The sequence below is a fragment of the Sapajus apella genome, unplaced genomic scaffold, assembly GCF_009761245.1.
Source record: "Sapajus apella isolate SASKATOON/1434 unplaced genomic scaffold, GSC_monkey_1.0 scaffold64, whole genome shotgun sequence".
Lineage (NCBI taxonomy): Eukaryota > Metazoa > Chordata > Mammalia > Primates > Cebidae > Sapajus > Sapajus apella.
In genome coordinates this window covers 2,951,816-2,971,785 of record NW_022437004.1, presented here as the reverse complement: position 1 = coordinate 2,971,785, position 19,970 = coordinate 2,951,816, and the positions used below count along the sequence as shown (strand labels likewise).

General features: G+C 43.2%; 1 protein-coding gene and 1 pseudogene across 5 annotated transcripts in view; one reads left to right on the top strand and one right to left on the bottom strand.

Moving 5' to 3' along the window:
* Positions 1 to 14,261, bottom strand: part of LRRC8D (leucine rich repeat containing 8 VRAC subunit D) — a 118,504-nt gene extending 104,243 nt beyond the window's left edge. Inside the window, exon 1 of one of the 5 annotated variants that reach the window (XM_032247829.1) lies at positions 13,957 to 14,261. The gene's annotated coding sequence lies outside the window, so the exon portion shown is untranslated. Of the gene's footprint in view, positions 1 to 957; positions 3,476 to 13,073; positions 13,337 to 13,572; positions 13,662 to 13,956 lie in introns of those variants that run through there. The other 4 variants (XM_032247833.1, XM_032247831.1, XM_032247830.1 and 1 more) reach the window with 4 other exon arrangements.
* Positions 14,262 to 17,182: 2,921 nt separating this feature from the next.
* On the top strand, positions 17,183 to 17,675 carry LOC116529921 (annotated as a pseudogene).
* The last annotated feature ends 2,295 nt before the right edge of the window (positions 17,676 to 19,970 follow it).

Here is a 19,970-nt window from a genome sequence, read left to right as displayed (position 1 = left end):
CCTACTCAAGGTATTTTTCCTTGTGAGACCTTCCCTGATCTTTCCAGTCAAAATCGGTATCTCCTTCTGAGCAAATGTCCAAAAAATTTAGCTCTCACAAGAATTACAACATATAGTGCTCACTCTACTGAATTATACTAAACCATGCAGGTCTCCTCTTCAAAGCAGGAACATTACCTTACTCATCTTTCATATTGGGGATGAAAAAGAGACCTAGGTCAAAGTGTAGCTCTCCCAGCTAGTTACTAGCACTGTAACCTTGAGTGGGTTCAACACACTGAGCCTCAGTCTTGTAATCTTTGAAACGGAACACCAATGACACCAACCTTCACAGCTGACATAAGTGAGTGTACAACATGAAAAGTGGCCCACTGTGGACCACCTGAAATGCACTAACATAATAGCTGTTCTTAATATTTAGTGTTAACTTTTGTTTCCCATCCCACTACAGCGCATTGCAGGCAAAGTCAATGCTCAAAAAGCATTGGCTTTTACTCAAAAAAAAAGCATTTGCTTTCAAATAAATGTTAAGTGATTTCTTAAAGTCCTTTATCCTTACCCAATCTTGTTCTGTGATAAAGAACATTTCATAATATTTCTATTCCTATTCTATCTGTACTTTCCTTTCCTTCAAAAATCAATGTTCAAAATTCTAATGAACAAGCCCTGTCAGTGTCTCTCCTACTCTAGCTTGGCTGTTTGCTTTGAACTACAGTAACCGCCCGCAGCCACAGTGTCGGTGCTCAGAGAATCGCCTGCTTCACCCTTGCAACAAACAGCACTTTGTAGGCAAACTGGAAGAGAGCCCAAGGTAGAAGGGGGGAAAACCAAGGAAAAGGAGTTTGGGCCAAAAACTGAGCTGACACCCACACTATCATTCACACTAGAATACAGGTAAAGGAGAGAACAGGAAAGGAAAGGGGTTCAGATCAACACAAACCTTCCCCAGCCGCCTACCTCACCACCCACCCATGGAAAATGTATTCCAAGACTTACAAAGGACGTGCTGGTCAGCTCACTGCCTGACACACACAGCTATTGTTGTGAATAAAATACGGTCATATATAATAGCTTCTTATCCTCACCAAACCAATCCTATTGCTGTTACTATCCCCTCCCCCATTTACAAGAGATGAAACGCAAGGTCACGCAAGTCCACAGAAGAGAGTGCTGGGACCAGAATTCAAGTCTGTTAAGCTCCAGATTCTAGGTCCTTCCCACTGCCTCCATATACATTGCAAAAAGCAATTTTAAAAGTGCTCTCAGAAGCTCACCAAATCCACCAGTTGTAAAGGTAAAACAAGATGGGTTTTGTGCTATTAAAAACAATTCTGGCACCAACGATGTGTGTTGTCACATCAACACGGCTCCAACAGCATCCTCTGTAATGATCAGTCCAGCATTTTAGTACGTTGTTCCAGGAAGATCCTTCAGTCAGCTTTCCGTTCCTCGATGGAAACTGTCTCCACAATTTCATTTGGTCATTTGGTTTGGGGAGGGAGTATCAGGGAAGGAATATGATTTCCTTTCTTTTTTCAACCCAACTCTGATGCTGACTTTAAGACGGCGGTAATGTGGAAGGCAAAACAAGTTTCTAAAGCAAATTTGTGTTCATCATTGTGAGAGAGTTCAAGGGGCAATGACACAGTCCTAAAAAGCACAGATCCTGAAGCCATGGCAGCTTGGGTTCAAATCACAGTTCTGCCACCTCCGGTAAAGCCCTGGGCTGTTCGTGGTGATCAGGAGGTGCAGCCAGACTAGAGAACCCAGCCTTGGTTTCCTCTACTACAAAATGGGGCTGCTGTGAGAAGTAAATGAGGTAACATATGTAAAGTGCTGCAAACAGTGCCTGGCACATGGTGAGGCGTTTCCTATTCTCATTTCCAGATTAGTCACTAGGACTGGATTCTTTTTTAAGTGTATTTTATATGAAGGTTAAACAAGACTTCTTATACAACTTGTTAATCCATAATGCCCCAAAGGAGCACAAAGATTCTTTACAAGTTTCACTTCCTGATAGGATCTTCCAGGATTTCAGTCTGTAGGGTAGAGTCCCTAGAAGGCCGAGCAGTGGAATTTGAAGAATTTTTCTTCTTCCCAACAACAGTGCCAAGTGCAAAAACTGAACCTATTCTCTCAGTATTACAAATGGTTTCCATAAGGGGAAAACAATCCATAAAGATCCTTACTGCATTAAAGTCACAAACAGAAGGAGCATTTTAAAATGCCTTTATTCTAAAAAGCAACCAAAGTATTGGAAATTTAAAGTTACACCAGTCTAGAAAGACATAGTTCAGATCACACAGGGATGACAGTCCCAGGACTGGAATAAACCTGCAGATGAATCAAAAGTCCCCACCCAAATGCTGAAATTCCAGGAACAGGGCACTTAGCTACGTCAGATGATTAAGAGCAAAATGCTTTTAAAAATCCTCTCAGACTAGGATTCTGCTAGTAGCAGAAATCTGTTCAAATATTGCTCTCTTCTCTTTCAAAGAGGGTATACGTACAACAAATTACACAAACGATGTTGATTTGCCTCAGAAAAGCAAATAAAACTAAAGACAGGAACACTACTGGGGTCATAGTAAAGGCCTGAGGTCCCGTCCTGCACCAGAATACTCAGAAGGTGGAGAGGGTCTAAAACCCAGGAGACAATGTCCTCCCGGTAGTGTGCCCTGACAGGGCAGACGCAGCCCCGCTGACACTGCTTCACACAAAGGGACCCTGGAGGCTGGCCCTTCAAAAGCAAAACAAGCTGGTGTTCCAAACCATCTTTTTCGTAGGGACTGCTGTATATACCCCCTCAATGTCATACTTTGGGTAGGGGAAGAAAAGTGTTGCTTTGTATTCCAACACAGCCAACTTTCCATGATGCAAACATTTTCCAGCTTTCTTGGTTTACTTTTAGCTATTAGCTGCTCTCTGGATCCCTCTTCTTTATTTCACTCCCTATTTCTTCTTTCTGACATAAACTCTTTCCCTTCCTTCTCATGCCAATTCCGCTTTTGGAGAAGCCACATCATACATTAACATGATACACTAGGAATGGCAAAATAATAGCACTCTTTGCCCCCCACCAACATAAATTCTGTACTATTTCTAAATATTGGTATTATTTTCTCTTTCTTCCTCATTTACCCCAAATCCATATGAAGATATTAACAAATCTTCCCTTATCTTCTGGGGTAGATGATCTCAGTTCTAAGTGGCTCTTACCCTTCATTCTCTTTCTCTGTGTCCCACCTGTCTTCTCCCCACTTATATTCATACTCTACCTATTTCTCCCTAAACCTATTACTCCTCAGGCCAGACAACCTGTTCAAATGCATCCACTCCAGATATAATACACCACATTTAAAGGTCAGAAATTGTTCTTAAAAGTGTGGGGCTTTGTGTTTGGGGTTGGGGGAGAAAAGGATGAAATCGAGTTTCAATTTATGTCAATTTAATGTTTAAAAGTGTAGGCCGGGCGCGGTGGCTCACGCCTTTAATCCCAGCACTTTGGGAGGCAGAGGCGGGTGGATCACGAGGTCAAAAGATCGAGACCATCCTGGTCAACATGATAAAACCCTGTCTCTGCTAAATACACAAAAATTAGCTGGGCATGGTGGTGCGCGCCTGTAGTCCCAGCTACTCAGGAGGCTGAGGCAGGAGAATTGCTTGAACTCAGGAGGCGGAGGTTGTGGTAAGCCGAGATCACGCCATTGCACTCCAGCCTGGATAACAAGAATAAAACTCCATCTCAAAAAAAAAAAAAAAAAAAAAGTGTATTGTGGGCCAGGTGTGGTGGCTCACACCTGTAATCCCAGCACTTTGAGAGGCTGAAGCTGGCAGATCACCTGAGGTCAGGAGTTGGAGACCAGCTTGGCCAACATGGCAAACCACCTCTTGACTAAAAATACAAAAAAATAGCTGGGTGTGGTGGTGCGTGCCTGTAATCCCAGCTACTCAGGAGGCTGAGGTAGGAGAATAGCTTGAACCTAGGAGGTGGAGGCTGCAGTGAGCCAAGATCACACCACTGCACTCTGGCCTGGATCACACACCAAGTCCATCTCAAAAAAAAAAAAAAAAGTGTATTGTGCTTTTTACCCAAACCCTATGCTTTCATTTATCTGGCCACTAAAGGGCCATCTTCAAGGGCCTAAATTAAGAAGCTGTTTCCAGCTCACAAAGCTATTTTGCTTGGTTTACAGGAAGTTCTACAATTTTGAATTAGCCAATCTTTAAAATTAGATTTTACACAATAATGCAGATTTCTGGCTTACAGTAAAAAAAAAAAATCAAAAGATCTGGCAACACAGGCCCACATGTTCCCACACAGCAACAACACACTGCGCAAGAGGCCCACTTCAGACGGGCCTCCCACTCCTAATGACCCCACCCTGAGGGCGAGTGCCTGCTGCCACAAATCATATGAGGCACACTATTTGCTCAAGACCCCCAGGCTACTGCTAGTATCCAACTCTGATTAGCACAGAAATTACAGATCTAATTTCTGCTTGGTACTTAACTTACCAGGTATAAATAAGTTATAAGAAAAAGAATTTAGAACAGATGAAAGAGAAAATATTTTGGAATAGAATAATATCTTGAGAGCTAAGCTAAAGAACAAGTGTATCTGTGTGTGTGTGTGTGTGTGTGTGTGTGTGTGTGTGTGTGTGTACATGCGCACATAGGAAGGGGGTGTTTTGTGCAAGATATATAAAACTGCAGCCCACTTCCCAATTTGTACTTTATTACTGGCTAAACAGTTTCATAATTAAATTGTTAAAGTAAAACTTGAACAGAATAAACTCACTCCAGTGAAGAGATTATACTTCAGTGTAATTTTACTTTAATTATACTTTAAAGAAAGTATAATTTTACTTTCTTTAAAAAATAAAGGAATGAATGAAATAGCCTATGACTATGATGTAGATATGTGGATATTTATTCATTCATTTACTTTGAGATATAGATTTTTTAATTCAATATATTTATGGCATTTGTTCAGCAAACATTTGTTATAGCAGTTTTTTCGGCTAAGACATAACACCTTTGCAAAATTGGGTATAACTTTACATGATATATTTATGTACAGTAGTTATTGTTGTAAGGTGAGATCTAACTAGGAGGAGGGTGCTTAAAAGGTACTTTACAGCTGGGAACAGTGGCTCTTGCCTGTAATACCAGTACTTGGGGAGGCCGAGATGGGCAGATCACCTGAGGTCAGGAGTTCAGGAGTTCGAGACCAGCCTGACCAACATGGAGGCACTACTAAAAAATTAGCTGGGCATGGTGTGTGCACCTGTAATCCCAGCTACTTGGGAGGCTGAGGCAGGAGAATTATTTGAACCAGGAAGCAGAGGTTGCAGTGAGCCAAGATCGTGCCACTGCACTCCAGCAGCCTGGGCAACAACAGTGAAACTCCATCTCAAAAAAAGAAAAAGATGTACTTTACAAGTGGCATTTGATTGTCAATATGGGTGAAAAAGAGAACAGGGCTAGAGAAAACACCAACACAATTAAGTGATTTAAAGTTACCCTCTGAATTCCAGGATAAATTTTCACTGAAGTAGTTTTACCAACAGGCTGATACTTCTTTTTTTTTTTTTTTTTGAGACAGAGTTTCACTTTTGTTACCCAGGCTGGAGTGCAATGGCGCGATCTCGGCTCACCGCAACCTCTGCCTCCTAGGTTCAGGCAATTCTCCTGCCTCAGCCTCCTGAGTAGCTGGGATTACAGGCACGCGCCACCATGCCCAGCTCATTTTTTGTAGTTTTAGTAGAGACGGGGTTTCACCACGTTGACCAGGATGGTCTCGATCTCTTGACCTCGTGATCCACCCGCCTCGGCCTCCCAAAGTGCTGGGATTACAGGCGTGAGCCACCGCGCCTGGCCCAGGCTGATACTTCTAAGACCAATCCAGGACGACAAGAGCACTGGCCTGGAAGCCTACATGCTGGGGCGTCACTACAGCTCCACTCCTCAAACACGCAGCATCAACTACAGGAGCTATCAGGTACATTTACAGCCCAAAACCTGATGCTCCTTTTCGTGTAGCAGAAGTATCAATAGGTATTACAGGTATTATAAAATAAATACAAAAATGTGCAGAAATGAGAAAGGGTACAGTAGATAATAGGTATATTTTATAAAATATTTAAAAGTCTGATTTAAAATACAAAAGTCTGATATAAAATGAGTCTGGTTTCAAATTCCACCTCTATGTGACATTGTTGCAAATTACATAACCTCTCCAGCCTTATGACCTCATCTGTAGAATGGAAATAAGTCTACCTTTCACTCAGAATTGTTCCGAGGATTACACGAGAATGCATTTAAATTCCAGGGAATAGGTTTGGACAATCATTAAGTGCCTGATAGCTGTTATTATTAATAACTTTAGGTGTTCCGTACATTGTCCAAATACTTCTTAACGAGCTAAGTTAAAAACAAAAACAAAAAACTAGCCATATCTGAGAATAAACTAATTTTAAAAGCCTTTTCAGTAGAATGCCATTGCAAGCATCATGGGGATGATTTTTCCAAGAATTTTAATTTTCTGATATTTCTTAAAATTGGGTTATAAGCAATCAGTGAAAAGAATTTTGACTGATGGCATTTAATAACCAGTCTGAAGAGTTCTGTCCTGTCTCCATAGCAGGTTTTGAGAGGCAGCCTTTTTTATGACAGATTTTGAGAGGCAGCTTTCTGGCGGCCAATGACCATCAGAAAAAGGTGTCTTCTTGTACATCCTTTATCCTTGTTATGTAGAACTCACTGCAGTGCTGGCTAACTGTTGACGGTAAGATATAGCAATGGGATGTATGTGCTCCTGGGGAAGTGAGGCTTTCTCTGGCAATGTTCCCATTACCAGCAAGCCTAAGAGGAAAGAAAAAAATGTTTTAAAAGAAAAAATGCTTGTAATGGAACCTAACACCATATTTATGAGCATTCCCCAATAGCAGGTGTCAAGGGATAGTTACAGACATCTTGAAAACCTCAGATGAGTGGTAGTTCCCAGACTTTTGATTTCACAGGCCACTAAAATTTCTAAAGAAAGACTATCATAAAATTGCCAGCTCAAAACTGGACCTAGAAATGACACCAAAAAACCATCACCATCCTTTCATAAAATGAAAAAACAAACCAATCCTCCCGTAGGAAGGACAACCCAAGATTAAACAAATTAAAACAAAAAAAAACAGACTCTTAGAATTAAATAAACTTAGCACTAAAGTTGAAACAGGAAAGCTTGTTGTATTGTCTTTATTCTTCTCATTTTCTCATGGGCTGGTGAAACTGTCCTCAGGGACTCACTCTGGAAATGACTACTCAAGAATGGACTGGCAGTTGGTCCCATCATACCATCCAGCCCAGGATGCTCTATCTCATGGAGGCACCAAAGGTCATGTTGTGGACCACGTGCTGTTTGGGTCACCATACCTTCCAAGAAGACTGACATATCCTTAAAGCTCCTCTTCTGTCTTAATAACCAATTATGGGCTTGCTGGCCACAAATGTTTCAAAACCATTTGAAGGTGTCTTCAGTCAGTACCCAGCCTTTGCGTACAACTGCTAAGATGGTGGTTCTTACCCTGACTGAGCAGCACAGAATTACCTGGAGGTAGGGAGAGCTCTTTTCAAAACTAAACTCCATATCCGGAGATTCTGATTCAATAGGCATGGAAAAGGGTCTGGTTATATGTATTTTTTAAACATTCCCCAGATTGATTTTGATGCCAGCCAGGGTTGAGAAAAACCAAATTTCTTTGCATTCATTCTGAATATGTCTTGTAAAGCTTTAAGGTATACTTCTTCATTCATTCCTCTGGATGACAAATACTAATAGAGGGCCTGCCATGTGCAAGGCACTGGAAAATCAGGAGAGAACAAGAGAGATAAATCCCCACCTTCACCGCACTGACAGAGTACTGGAGCATGAAGGCAGGAGGCAATTAAAATAGCACACTCAGGCTTATTAGAATAAAGTGAACTATCAAGGCTGCCTTTGGCCCTGTCCTCATGGTTTCACAGGCCTCCATACCATCTCCTCTCAGATGACTTTTTCCAGATACTAGAAATCCTAATATTTTTATCAGGAAAACAGATGAGCAAGGACCTTGCCCTCATGAGCAAGGACCTTGCCCTCATGAAGTTTACATTGTAGCAGCAATGTCCAAACATTATATATATACATATAGAGAGAGAGAGAGGGAGAGAGACAGAGTCTTGCTCTGTCACCCAGGCTGGAGTGCAATGGTGTGATCTCAGTTCACTGCAATCTCCGCCTTCTGAGTTCAAGTGATTCTCCTGCTTCAGCCTCCTGAGTAGCTAGGATTACAGGCGCCACCACCACACCTGGCTAATTTTTTTGTTTTTTAATTTTTAGTAAAGATGGGGTTTTACCATGTTGGCCAGGCTGGTCTCTAACTCCTGCCCTTAGGTGATCCACCCGCCTCAGCCTCCCAGAGTGCTGGTATTGTAGGCATAAGCCACCACACCCAGCCCAAAAATCTTTTTGATGAAGCCTAGCATTTCATGGTGTTTGTTTTTCTGCAACAAGTCGGGACAACAATGTGAAGCTATTTTCAGAGCCCCTCCCTTAGTTTATCCAACAAAACACCATCCTATGGAAATTCTGTAAGTTCTTCTTAATACCCAACCTCCTATTTGCCTACAAGAAACTCACCTGCAAATCTTCTGATGACTAATACATCCTAGTGTGGTTTTCCTGAAGCAAATCCCCAGTGGTTAGACATTTCATAATCCAGAAAAGCTTACTGTCATCTGCAAACCTAGAATTCCACTGTGTGCTCCTTCTTTTAGATCAATTATGTAAATAAGACCCCAGGGACCCCACTGTTTACACACCTCTAAGCAGAGAACAAATCCTGATCCTTCACCTTTATTGTGGTCTTTAAGGAAGACAGATTCTAATGCCTACTCTGTCGCTACATGTGTAAACTTACACATCACCTCCCTGTGCCTGGATATGCTCAACTATAAAATTCAAGGGTTGATCCCTTCCAGCTTTAATATTCTATCTTTCTACTCAAAATGACACAACTGCATCCCTAATTCTAAGGAGACTTCAACTTTGACACAGCCTTTGAAGATATAAAAGGACAGCAATAATTTTCCCCTCAAGAAATCTCAACTATTCAGAAGACATCCCTTCTTTTCATAGGAATAATCTTCATCTCCAGAAGATACAAAGAGGTTTCACATGTGAACTGGTAGAGAAGGGAGACCAAGTAGACTGCACCACCTGGACAGGCAACACACTAACAAAGGACTGGGACACAATGGACATTCATCACAAAGTGATCACACATACTGGCTATGAGATTTGAAATTTTCCTCTAGCACTGCTTCAATACTGTAAGATAGCTACCAGCCAAATCAAGTAATTTATTAAATCTAGTTCACTGGATAGATCTAGAGTATCTGGAGAACTTGGCACTAAGTTACCTGGGATTTCTTATCTGCCTGCTTCAGAAGACACCTGGGAATGGTAATTTCCTAATGTCTTTGTAGTGAAGACTATAAAAGTCAAGTATGAACTTACATCAATGACAAGTTGAAGCCCAGCTCCGAGAAAAATGTTTGTCCTCTCTCCCTCCCTAAATATAAGGCTGTCACTAAGTATTTAAGGAATATTAGCAAAAAAGGAAACAAAGCTTAGCTGAGTGGGAACCAAGTCCATAGTTGATTTTGCCGGTTATCCTACCTCCTCACAAATTTCAAAAGCAATTCTAATCCTGCAAGCTTCAGATTTGCACAAAACATTAAAAACTCTCTTCCAGAGAAGCAAACAGAACCACAAAGACCCATAGGAAGGAATACAGATTTCAGAAGCTTGGAACAGACTCAAACTACTTCAAAATGGTACCTCAGGTACAAACATTTCAAGAGCTAAATGCCATGTGGCTTGGCATTTAGATTTCTCAGAAGCCCCCAAACTAAGGGCTAATTTGCCCTAGAACTCAACTCCATCACTCAGTAATTCCGGCTCTCAAAAGGACCAGCAGTGCCCCAAACTACTGATTAATGGACTACAAAGTTTTCAATAAAGTCATCCTCCATTCCTGTCTGATATAATTAGAAGATATAAATTCAAAAATGTCAAAGGCTAGAAGACAGGATCAAAATAAGTAGGCTAACATCAAAAAGGAACAACAAAAAAAAACTTCTCCAAAAAAATCTGCTCAAAAAATACAAAATGCAGCAGCTCACAGAGCAAATATCGAGGGGTTTTGACTATCCAAAACATGATTACCTAATGAAGAAGTCTGTGCTCAGCACTGCCTAAAAAACACCAAAGGCAGTTGTAAGCTTAAGGTGCAGTAAACAGACATTTTCGCCAGGTCTCAGCAAACAGCTGTCTCTGTTGGCCAGATCATATCTCAATTACATATTCAATTCCAGACTCTCCATGTAAGATGCTGACAAACTGAGAAGACATCTAGAAACTGCATCCCAAAATAAGGCTGTGAAAAGAACTGGGACTAGTTTGCATTAGGAAAGTTAACTGGGGGTAAGGAGACATCATACTGTCTTTGTGCATTCAAAGAGCATAGCAGCTCCAACATAATGAAATCAATGGAAAAAAAAAATTCAAGGAGACAGTCTTCAGCTCAAGTAGTAATACAACAAACAGTCCAAAGATGTAGTAATAACATATCTTCAGGAGAAGTTGTTCACGGTTCCTGGTGTTATTTAAACAAAGGTTACCTAGCAATGGTTAAGAATTTACTAAAATAAATAAACTGGACAAGGCCCCTCTAAAATGCCAATTTGGATTCTATGATTCCCAATTTATTCCACCATCATACTGTGCTAATAGTTAATCTGCTATGCTCTCCCTCCAAACTGCCCCTTTCTTTCAACTAGGATTTGCCCAGACCCTAATCACATGAGGCCTGAGCACAGAAGTCTCCTAGATCGGCTTCCTAAGCTCAATGTTATTATTCCTCCCATGTCAAGCACCATCTCCCTTCAAGACCTTCTGATCTAAGGGCAGGGTTTCTCAACCTTGGCACTATCGCCACTTAGGACAGGATCATTCTCTGTTTATGAGGAAGGGGGTTGATGTCCTGTGCACAGTAGGATGCTTATATAGCATTTCTGGCCTCTACCCACTAGATGACAGCAGTACCTGCCCCCTAGCTATGATAACCAAAAATGTCTCCAGGTATTTAGCAATGTCTGTTGAGAAGCAAAACTGCCTACTGCTGAGAGCCACTGGTCTTGAGGCAAATGATTAACACCACTGACTTGTGGTTAAGCTTTTCACTAACTAGGTTCCCTCTACCCTCCTTTTTAACTCATATTTTCTGTTCCACAACCCTCACCACTGTCAAAAGTCAATTCAGATTTCCACGCCTCCCTCAACATGCTTTGTACACTTTCATCGGGTTCCACACACCCTGGATTTTAGACAACTGTAACTGTCTGCTTCTGCTAGGCATCCTCATGTGTGCCTGTCTTATCTGCTCTCTGTGATTACTACAAGAATCCTCTCCTGCCTTGTTAAGATCCGATAGTACTCACTCCAGTTCTCTGCTTCCTGCTGGCACTCAACAAATATTAACTGCTGTTTCTTAGAATGTCAAACACCAGCTCCAATTAAAAATAAGTGAAATCCCTTACGAGCTACCACTTCAAGAACATATAATCATGATTATAAAGTTCTGACAAACTTTTCACTTTTGTTTTTAATAGCTATTTTGTCTACAGTACTGAAAATAGAATCAAGTCTAATTTCCAAACTATAGCTACCAAAACAATTTAACTATTTGGACAAGACAAACACATCAGAATTTTCTAAAATTAATTTTTAAAACTCTGCATAAAAAAAAAGGAAGACGGGGCCTAGTTTTTCTTTTCTTTTTTTTTTTTTTCCATTAAACTTTACCGATTTTGAGAAAAAAAAAGGCCAAGTTTTGACCACGTTTTTTAAATGCTGGAAAACACAGCAGGAAGAAAATGATATGAATATGGCTCAATACTTTAACTGTTGCATCATATGCTACTCCACATGGTCATGGAAGGCTGGGTCATCTAAGGACAGTTTCATCTCCAACCTTCTAATCTGTTAGGTTTTAATCAACACGCACACATACACCCTCAATAAAAATGAGACAAATCTATGATAAAGTGTTCAGATATATAAATAAACTGTGCCAATTCAAGATTCTGGAATTTCTCCCTGGCTCCATCGATTGCCTAATCATTTTATGGGGGGCTCCATAAATAACCTACAGAGACCAAACGCCCCCAAATCAACTTTCTGTGACTCCTGTTTTAACCAGTTATTTTCATCTCAGATTCTTCCCTATCTTGCACTTGGATTTTAACAGGAATTTAGTTAGTTGGTGTCAAGACAGATGAAGCAAGAACCCCAACCCTGACCTAGCTGACAGTAGGTGTGTAGTCACTATTTTTGGACTGTAAAAATAAATGCTGTCTGAAGACCCCATTTACGGTATACGGTACAGGGTTCTTCCCACAGGTCTGTAAGAGGCAGAGAGGCTCCAGATGCTTTGACGAGGAAGGTCTGAATCACTGTCATTCTTGGCACTGGGACGGGCTCCTTGGTTGTTTATAAGGTAGACAGCCCTCACCATTACTGCAAATAGGAATTCCCTGCCTGTCCAGACTCTTCCAAAGTCCAGTACGGACCACGTAATAGGTGCTCAATAAACCCTGCCTGAACGGAATTTTACTATTAAAGCTGCCAAGGAAAGTTTCCAGAAGTCAGCTCTTCAGTCCTATCTCTCTTCCAAAATATGTCCTCACAGCTTTCTTTGTCTAACAAAAAACATTTTTCAAGATCCAAGAGCAGGAAATCTGCGAGGCAACGAGGAGCCAAATATAAGCCCAAGCGGCTCCAGCTGGGTCCTACACTCCGCTAGGACTCCCCAGTATCTATTCCCCATTTCTCCCCCTTCCTCCTGAGTGCGCTCTCCCTCTCCTCTGGCTGTTTCTTACAACGCTACCTCTACACTTTCGGCCGCATACACCCCCAACTGTGTGCTCCTGAGACCTCACAGCCCACCTCTCCCTCTCCAGCAGGAACCTACCTCTCTTTCCCTCGACCTGCAGCAGTTCTTCTTCGCTGCGGCTGGCTTCTTAAGAAATCAAAAAATCTCATTTAACTGCAAGGAATACCCCCCAGTAAAGGGGGACTGAAAGGGGAAGGTCCTATCAACCCTCCAGTAACCGGAGGTGCTGGTCCTCCGGGCAACCACCCCCAATTCTCCTCCTTTCCAAGCCCCTGGACAGGATTTGAGCAGAAGTCCCGCTCCCAAGAGCCCACGCCTCCAAACAAGCTAGAAGCGGATTATACCGGTACCCAACCCGGAGATGGCCCGCGGCCGGCAGGGTGCACCTGCGGGCCCCCAGCTCCCTCCCACAGGCGCGGGGGGCGGGACGGGGGCCTTCATCTCCCCGCCCCCGCCCGCCGGGCTCCTAGGGCAGCCCACCCGCCACAGGAAGGAAGTGGAGGGGAGGCGATTCTGGAGAAGTTCAAGGTTCACCTTAAGGACACCGGGCCAGCAAGGCCAGACACCAAACACCTACCTCCGGGAGGAACCAGCGGAGCCGAAACCGGCTCTCCCCGCCTTTCCGATTGGGCGAAGGAAGGCGAGAAAAGGGAGCGCGCGCGAGGGGTCCAGGAGCCAGGCGGCCGCACTCCCCTAGCGCAGAGCCCGCCGCCCGCGGTCGAAGCGGCCGCCGCTAAGACAGCAGAAAGCGGAACAATCTCCCAGGCCCTGGCGGCTGCAAACGGGGGCCCACTCCGCTCGCCGCCGCCTCCTCCCGACCCCCGGACGTCCCCGAATGAGTTCCCGGCCTCAGCCTCAGCTCGGGCCGCGGCGCCTGCGCCAGGGTTGCGCGCTTCGGCTCCACCTGCGCGTCGCCCTCCCTCGCAGCCCCCGGCCCCTGCCCGGAGAGGTGCGCACCAACCTTGGGAGGCAGCTCGGCCGCCGAGCCACGGCTTATGCTGAGGCCGGAGGTGGCCGCATCACCCGCGGCGGGCGGCGGCTGCACCGGGAGGCGCCGGGGCGGCAAAGGCGCGCTGCGCCCTGGACCCTGCTCCCGCGGCCCCGCCCGCGGCTGCCACCTCGAAGCGCGGCGGAGGAGCCGGGGCACCACGGGCGGCGGCAGCGGCAGCGGCAGCGGCGGCGACGGGAGCAGCAGCACATGACTCTGTAACGACGGGAATTAGACAAAGCGTAACATGGACTCCGGGCCCGTGCAGGCGCTGCAGCTCTGGGACCAACCGCAGCCGGCGAGCGCCGCGACTGGCCCGGCCGCAGCCAATGGGGCGGGCCCGGGCCTCCATGTGATTGCGAGCACTTTCGCCGGTCGCCCTGCAGCGCCCGGCGGGGGTCGGGGCGCTTCCTCAGCCGAGCTGGCCTGCTGACCGGACGGGGTCTGTGTGGCTAGGGAGGTGGCCCGGGGTTGGGGAGTGGCGACGAGCAACTGCTAGATGCCGAGCAGGTGCTTGGGAGGGGAAGAACAGCCGCCTACAAGGCCATCGCTGAAATGCTCTCTCTAGCGCCCACCTGAGTAGGGCTCCGGGCCGGGCAGGCGCTGTTGCCAGTCAGGTGCGAGGCAACATCAGGGACCTTCACCCGTCCTGGGCGAGGGATTCCGTCCGGTCGACTAAAACTCTTGATAGTAAGACTTGGCGCGGGGGTTGGGAGGTTGAATTCCGTTAAAAAGTCACTTAAGCGCCTTCCAACTCTAAGAATACTTACCTGAACTTTAGGTCACACACAACTATTTCTTGGCATGGGTAGTTTCCAGCTTCATGTGTTCTGTCTGCTATTGAAGCTGTATCGGAAAGTCGGTGCTTGTTTTTATCTGACTCCGCCCCTTCCTATTCTTTTCATCAAAAATGTCATATATCTGAAACAGGCAGATGTAAAGATTGTTCTCTGCTAAGAGAGTTTTGCAGCCCTATAAGCGCTGTTGTTGTAGGATCAAGGCTCGTTTGCAGTCTTCGTGTGTGGGTGGGAAGAGGCAGGGGCCAAGAAATAAATGAAGGCGGGATGTTTGGAATTATTTGGTTCTAACGAAATACGTGATTCAATCCTATGCTTCAGCATCTTCTTTTATCTGAATCCATGTGTTTCTGTAAGCCATGGAAAGTCTCATCTGTCTTCTGCCAAGATCTCTCCATGTCAGCAAAGGTTCAATCAACATTTACGCAGCATCTAAATGTTCTTAATCAGAATGCTGCACAGAATCTTATGGGTACTCAGGAAGGTGTTGGTTCAGAGATAGTGAGATATTAAAGAGAATGATTGTCTAGGGTTTCAGGAAAGGATTCAGAGAGGAGGTGATAGAACTGACCCTTGGATAGTGAGCACTTGGCCATCAGGCATTAGACATGAAGAAGAGCAGCCCAAACAGGAACATGAACAGAGAGATCCAGAATACACTCGGGGGAATGCCCGAGACCCTTTACAAGATGACACCAGATTCTGAGCCCTCGGCCCTTCTCTTGCTCCCACTTTTGCTCCTTGCCAGCAGCCTCTCCTGTTGCACACACTGCCAAGAAGGAGGTATGTGGGCAAGGAGTGTGTGGCAGGCGATCTAATCAGTGTCAGGTTTGCTGATCTAAGAGATGAGAGGTCTTTTACAACTTAACAACTAGTGGAGTGATATTTTGATTGAAAACAGCCCACTATTATAATGAATTTGGAATGTTTTACTGTTTGTAAAAAATAATAATAATAAAGTCTTCTGTACTTTGCTCTTTTGATCTTCCCTGGGTTTTATATTGTGATACTAGATTTGAAAAACATGATTTCAAGATTGGTATAAATTGAGAAAAGAAGTGATACTCAGAAAACAGTCACATTGTGGAGAAATAGACATTCTCTCACACTTTAAATGTAAGAGGAAATTGGACAAATCCCTTTGGAGGACAGTTTGGAAATTTTTGATAAATAGCTGTGTTCTCTTTGAACAGATAATTCCATGTCTAGGAGTTTGTACTTTAAGCAGATTTGTGCAAAAATTATGTCACAAATAATTACACATGTACAAAAATATATATATTACAAGTGGCTTTATCACAGCATTGTTTGTAATAGTGAGAACATGTAATAGTGTAAAAATCAAATAATAAACTTCCAGTAGGAAACTGTTTAAGCAAATTTTGCTAGATCTGTAGAAGGAAACCTTAAGCAGCCATTAACAAAAATAAGCTAGATGTATTTGTACCTACATGAAAGGATGTCGAAAATCTATAAGTGAAAATAAAAGCAGGCTGCAGAACAATATGAATAGTATGATTCCATTTTTGGGGGGGATTTGCCTTAAGATATGCATGTTATTAAATGTATGCTTCAGATGAAATCTGGAAGCATATATAACAAGCTGTTAATGGTGATTAACTCTGGATGTGGGATTACTAGGGCCTTTCACTTTCTGTTATCAAGTTCTGTATGTTTGAATTGTTTTTATATTGAGCACACATTACTTTGATGATCAGAAAAATAATTCTTAAAACTTAATGGATTGTTTTAGTATATTCAGGCTATTATAACAAAATACCATAAGCTGGGTAGCTTATAAACAAGAGAAATTGACTGGGCATTGTGGCTTATGCCTGTAATCACAGCACTTTGGGAGACTGAGGCTGGCAGATCACCTGAGGTCAGGAGTTAGAGACCAGCCTGGCCAAAATGGTGAAACACTATCTCTACTAGAAATACAAAAATTAGCTAGTAGTGGTGGCAGGCACCTGTAATCCCTTGGGAGGCTGAAGCAGGAGAGTCACTTGAACCTGGGAGGTGGAGGTTGCAGTGAGCCAAGATCTTGCCACTGCACTTCAGCCTGGGTGACAGAGTGAGGCTCTGTCTCAAAAAAAAGAAAAAAAGAATTTTATTTCTTACGGTTGGGGGGTGGCTAGGAAGTCCAAGATCAAGGCACCAGCAGATTCCACATCTGTGTGTGTCCTTCTTTCTGGTTCACAGAGGGTAACTTATTGCTGTGTCTTCATATAGGGAAAGGAGTGAGGGTCTCTCTCAGGCCTCCTTTTTAAGGCCACTAATCCCATTCATGAAGACTCCGCCATCATGACCTAATTGCCTCCCAAATGCACCACCTCCTATTCCCATCACTTCAGGGGTTAGGATTTCGACATATAAAATGGAGGGCGGGGTGGGGACACACAGTATTCAGTCTATAGCCTGCATAAAATTAGTAAGAAGTCTACCGTCTCTGTTCTCAGCCGCAGAAGCGAGATGATGAAGGGAACATCATCGTTTGGAGAGCGGGGCAATAAGACGCACACATTGTGCTGCCACTGTGCCTCTAAGGCCTGCCACCTTCAGAAGTCAACCTGTGGCAAATGTGGCTACCCCGCCAAGTGTAAGAGAAAGTATAACTGGAGTGCCAAGGCTAAAAGACGAAATACCACTGGGACTGGTCCAGGGAGGCACCTAAAAATTGTATACCACAGATTCAGGCGTGGATTCCATGAAGGAACAACACCTCAACCCAAGAGGGCAGCTGTTGCAGCACCCAGTTCATCTTGGAATTTCAACGATTTGTCATGTAATAAATGTTCTGGTTTAAAAAAAAATTATACAAAAAAAGTCTACCAATGATAAATAATGAAAAATAACTCTGATCATCTGCAATGTCAAAACAAAACAAAAAACCAACAGCCCATCAGCTTCCCCATTTCCACAAAAAAACAAACAGAATGGAGCAGCCAAGGACAATAACTGATTTCACATTGGGTTCAGAATGAAGAAATATGATGGAAAAGGAATCTGAGGCTACTCTAGACATATCTACAGAGAAACTCAGCTTCTAGGAAGTTCTATTCAACAAAAAATTACAGAGCACTTACTATCCTACTTATTATAGTTAAGAATTAGCAACTGTTTCAGCACATGGTAAGTCTGTATCACAATAATAACAACTAATACTTACATAGGTCCTCTTCCAAATACTTTACACATACTTTCAGTCTTCACAGCAACCTGATGAGTTACTATTCTCATGTGATAGATGGGAAACAGAAGGCTTTAAAGAGGCTCTGTGGCTAGCTCAATATCACACAGCCTTTAACTGACAGAGCTAGATTTTTAAGTCAGGTGGCCTGGCTCTAGAGGTTCAAGCACTTAATCACAGTATTGTTTTAAAAGGACCGTGTAAGATAAATGCCATTATTTGTGCATCTTTTCTTACTAAGTATACTAATTCTAGCTTGATTTATTCTTACCTAAACTATAGCATACTCCAAGACACTCAATAATACTTTTGAATGAGGGAATGAATAATTGACTTTCCTACAAAAGAAGAATCTGAGCTCCTTGGAGAAGTGATTTTACATTCTTCCATTTTATCACCCAGCAGAGTGCCTAACATATGGTAGGCAATATGGGTTTCAATAACCTGTAAACATGTTTTTGAAAAATTGTGCAGCAACCAAACTTTATAAATTGATCTCAAATGCACTGAGGTGGCTTATGAGTTAATGTCAGTGATGAATTCCTTGTAAAATGAAAAATGGCCCTGGGGAAAGAAGCTAACTATGGATATATCTGCATAGTCATACACAAATAAATATACAATATATTTGCTTGAAAGTGGTAGTAATGCTGAAAAGCCTCAAGTTATTTGAGCCTCTCTCTCTCACCTCTCTGTTTCCTCATCTCTGAAATGGGCATAGTAATACATACCTCAGTTTATTATGAGGGAAAGAATTAAATGACATATGGAAAGGGCTTAGCCAAATGCCTCATAGGCATTGCTCAGTAAATATTACCTAAGTACAACCACATTGTGACAAAATTTCTTAATCTCGTGTTGCTCTTAATAACATAATATGCAATATCTAGAGCACCTTCATATTGTCAGAAGACAGGAACTCAATACATACGGTGCTTTAAGATGACATGGTAGGAGTTCAGCCTAAGTAAATGGTAAAACTAATGTTTTCTCATTTTCTTTCCTCCCCCGTGCTACCTACTGCTTTCATCTTCTTTCTATTCTTTGCATGGGTTAGACCCATTTCAATCTTTCTTTATAAGGGTTAAACCCATTTCACTTCTCAGACTTAAACTCTTGTTTTGTTGTTTGTTTTTGGTTTTCCCCTGAGGCAGGTTCTTGCCCTGTGACCCTGCCTGGAGGGCAGCGGCACCGTCACCACTCTCTGCAGCCTCACCCTCCTGGGCTCAAGCACTCCTCCCACCTCAGCCTCTCAAGTAGCTAGGACCACAGCATGCATTAACATGCCCAGTTAATTTAAAACAAAAAGTGCTTGTAGAGATGGGGTCTATGTTGCCCAGGCTTAAACTGTTAGCCTCGTAAAGTAGCTGAAGAGGCTGTCTCCATTCCTCACAGCTGAGGAAATTGAAATGACGAAGACTAGCAATGAGCAGGTTGAAAGAGGAGAAGCACTGTGGAGGAAATGGAGCTGGGCAGAGTGTTGGGGGTAACCCTCCATGAGTATGACATAACATCAAGTCCAAAGAGGAAGGGAAATTGCCAGACTGCTGTAATTAGAAATAATATGGTGAAACTGAAACTAGAAAAACTAAGGGTGCATGTCTTAACCAACCACAAAGAGAAGAAAGTAGATCTATAGGGCTAGTTGTGTTGGCTTACTCCTGTAATCCCAGCACTTTGGGAGGCCGAGATGGGAGGATCGCTTGAGGCCAGGAGTTTGAGACCAGACTGGTCAACATAGCAAGATCCCCATCTCTATTTAAATAAAAATAAAAAACGTATTTGAAGAGTGGTGAAATTAGGGTTACCTATCTAAGTGAGTGTGTGCTTCTTAACAGGTAACCATGAAATAAGTCTTTCCTTCACTAAATTTTTTTAAAAAGGAAATACACCAAATTCAACTGCCTATGAATCTGTAACCATACACTGTGCCTTCCTGCATGCTTCTACTATGGATGGATCTCAAAAGAATCGTCTGTACTCATTGTCTCCAATTCATC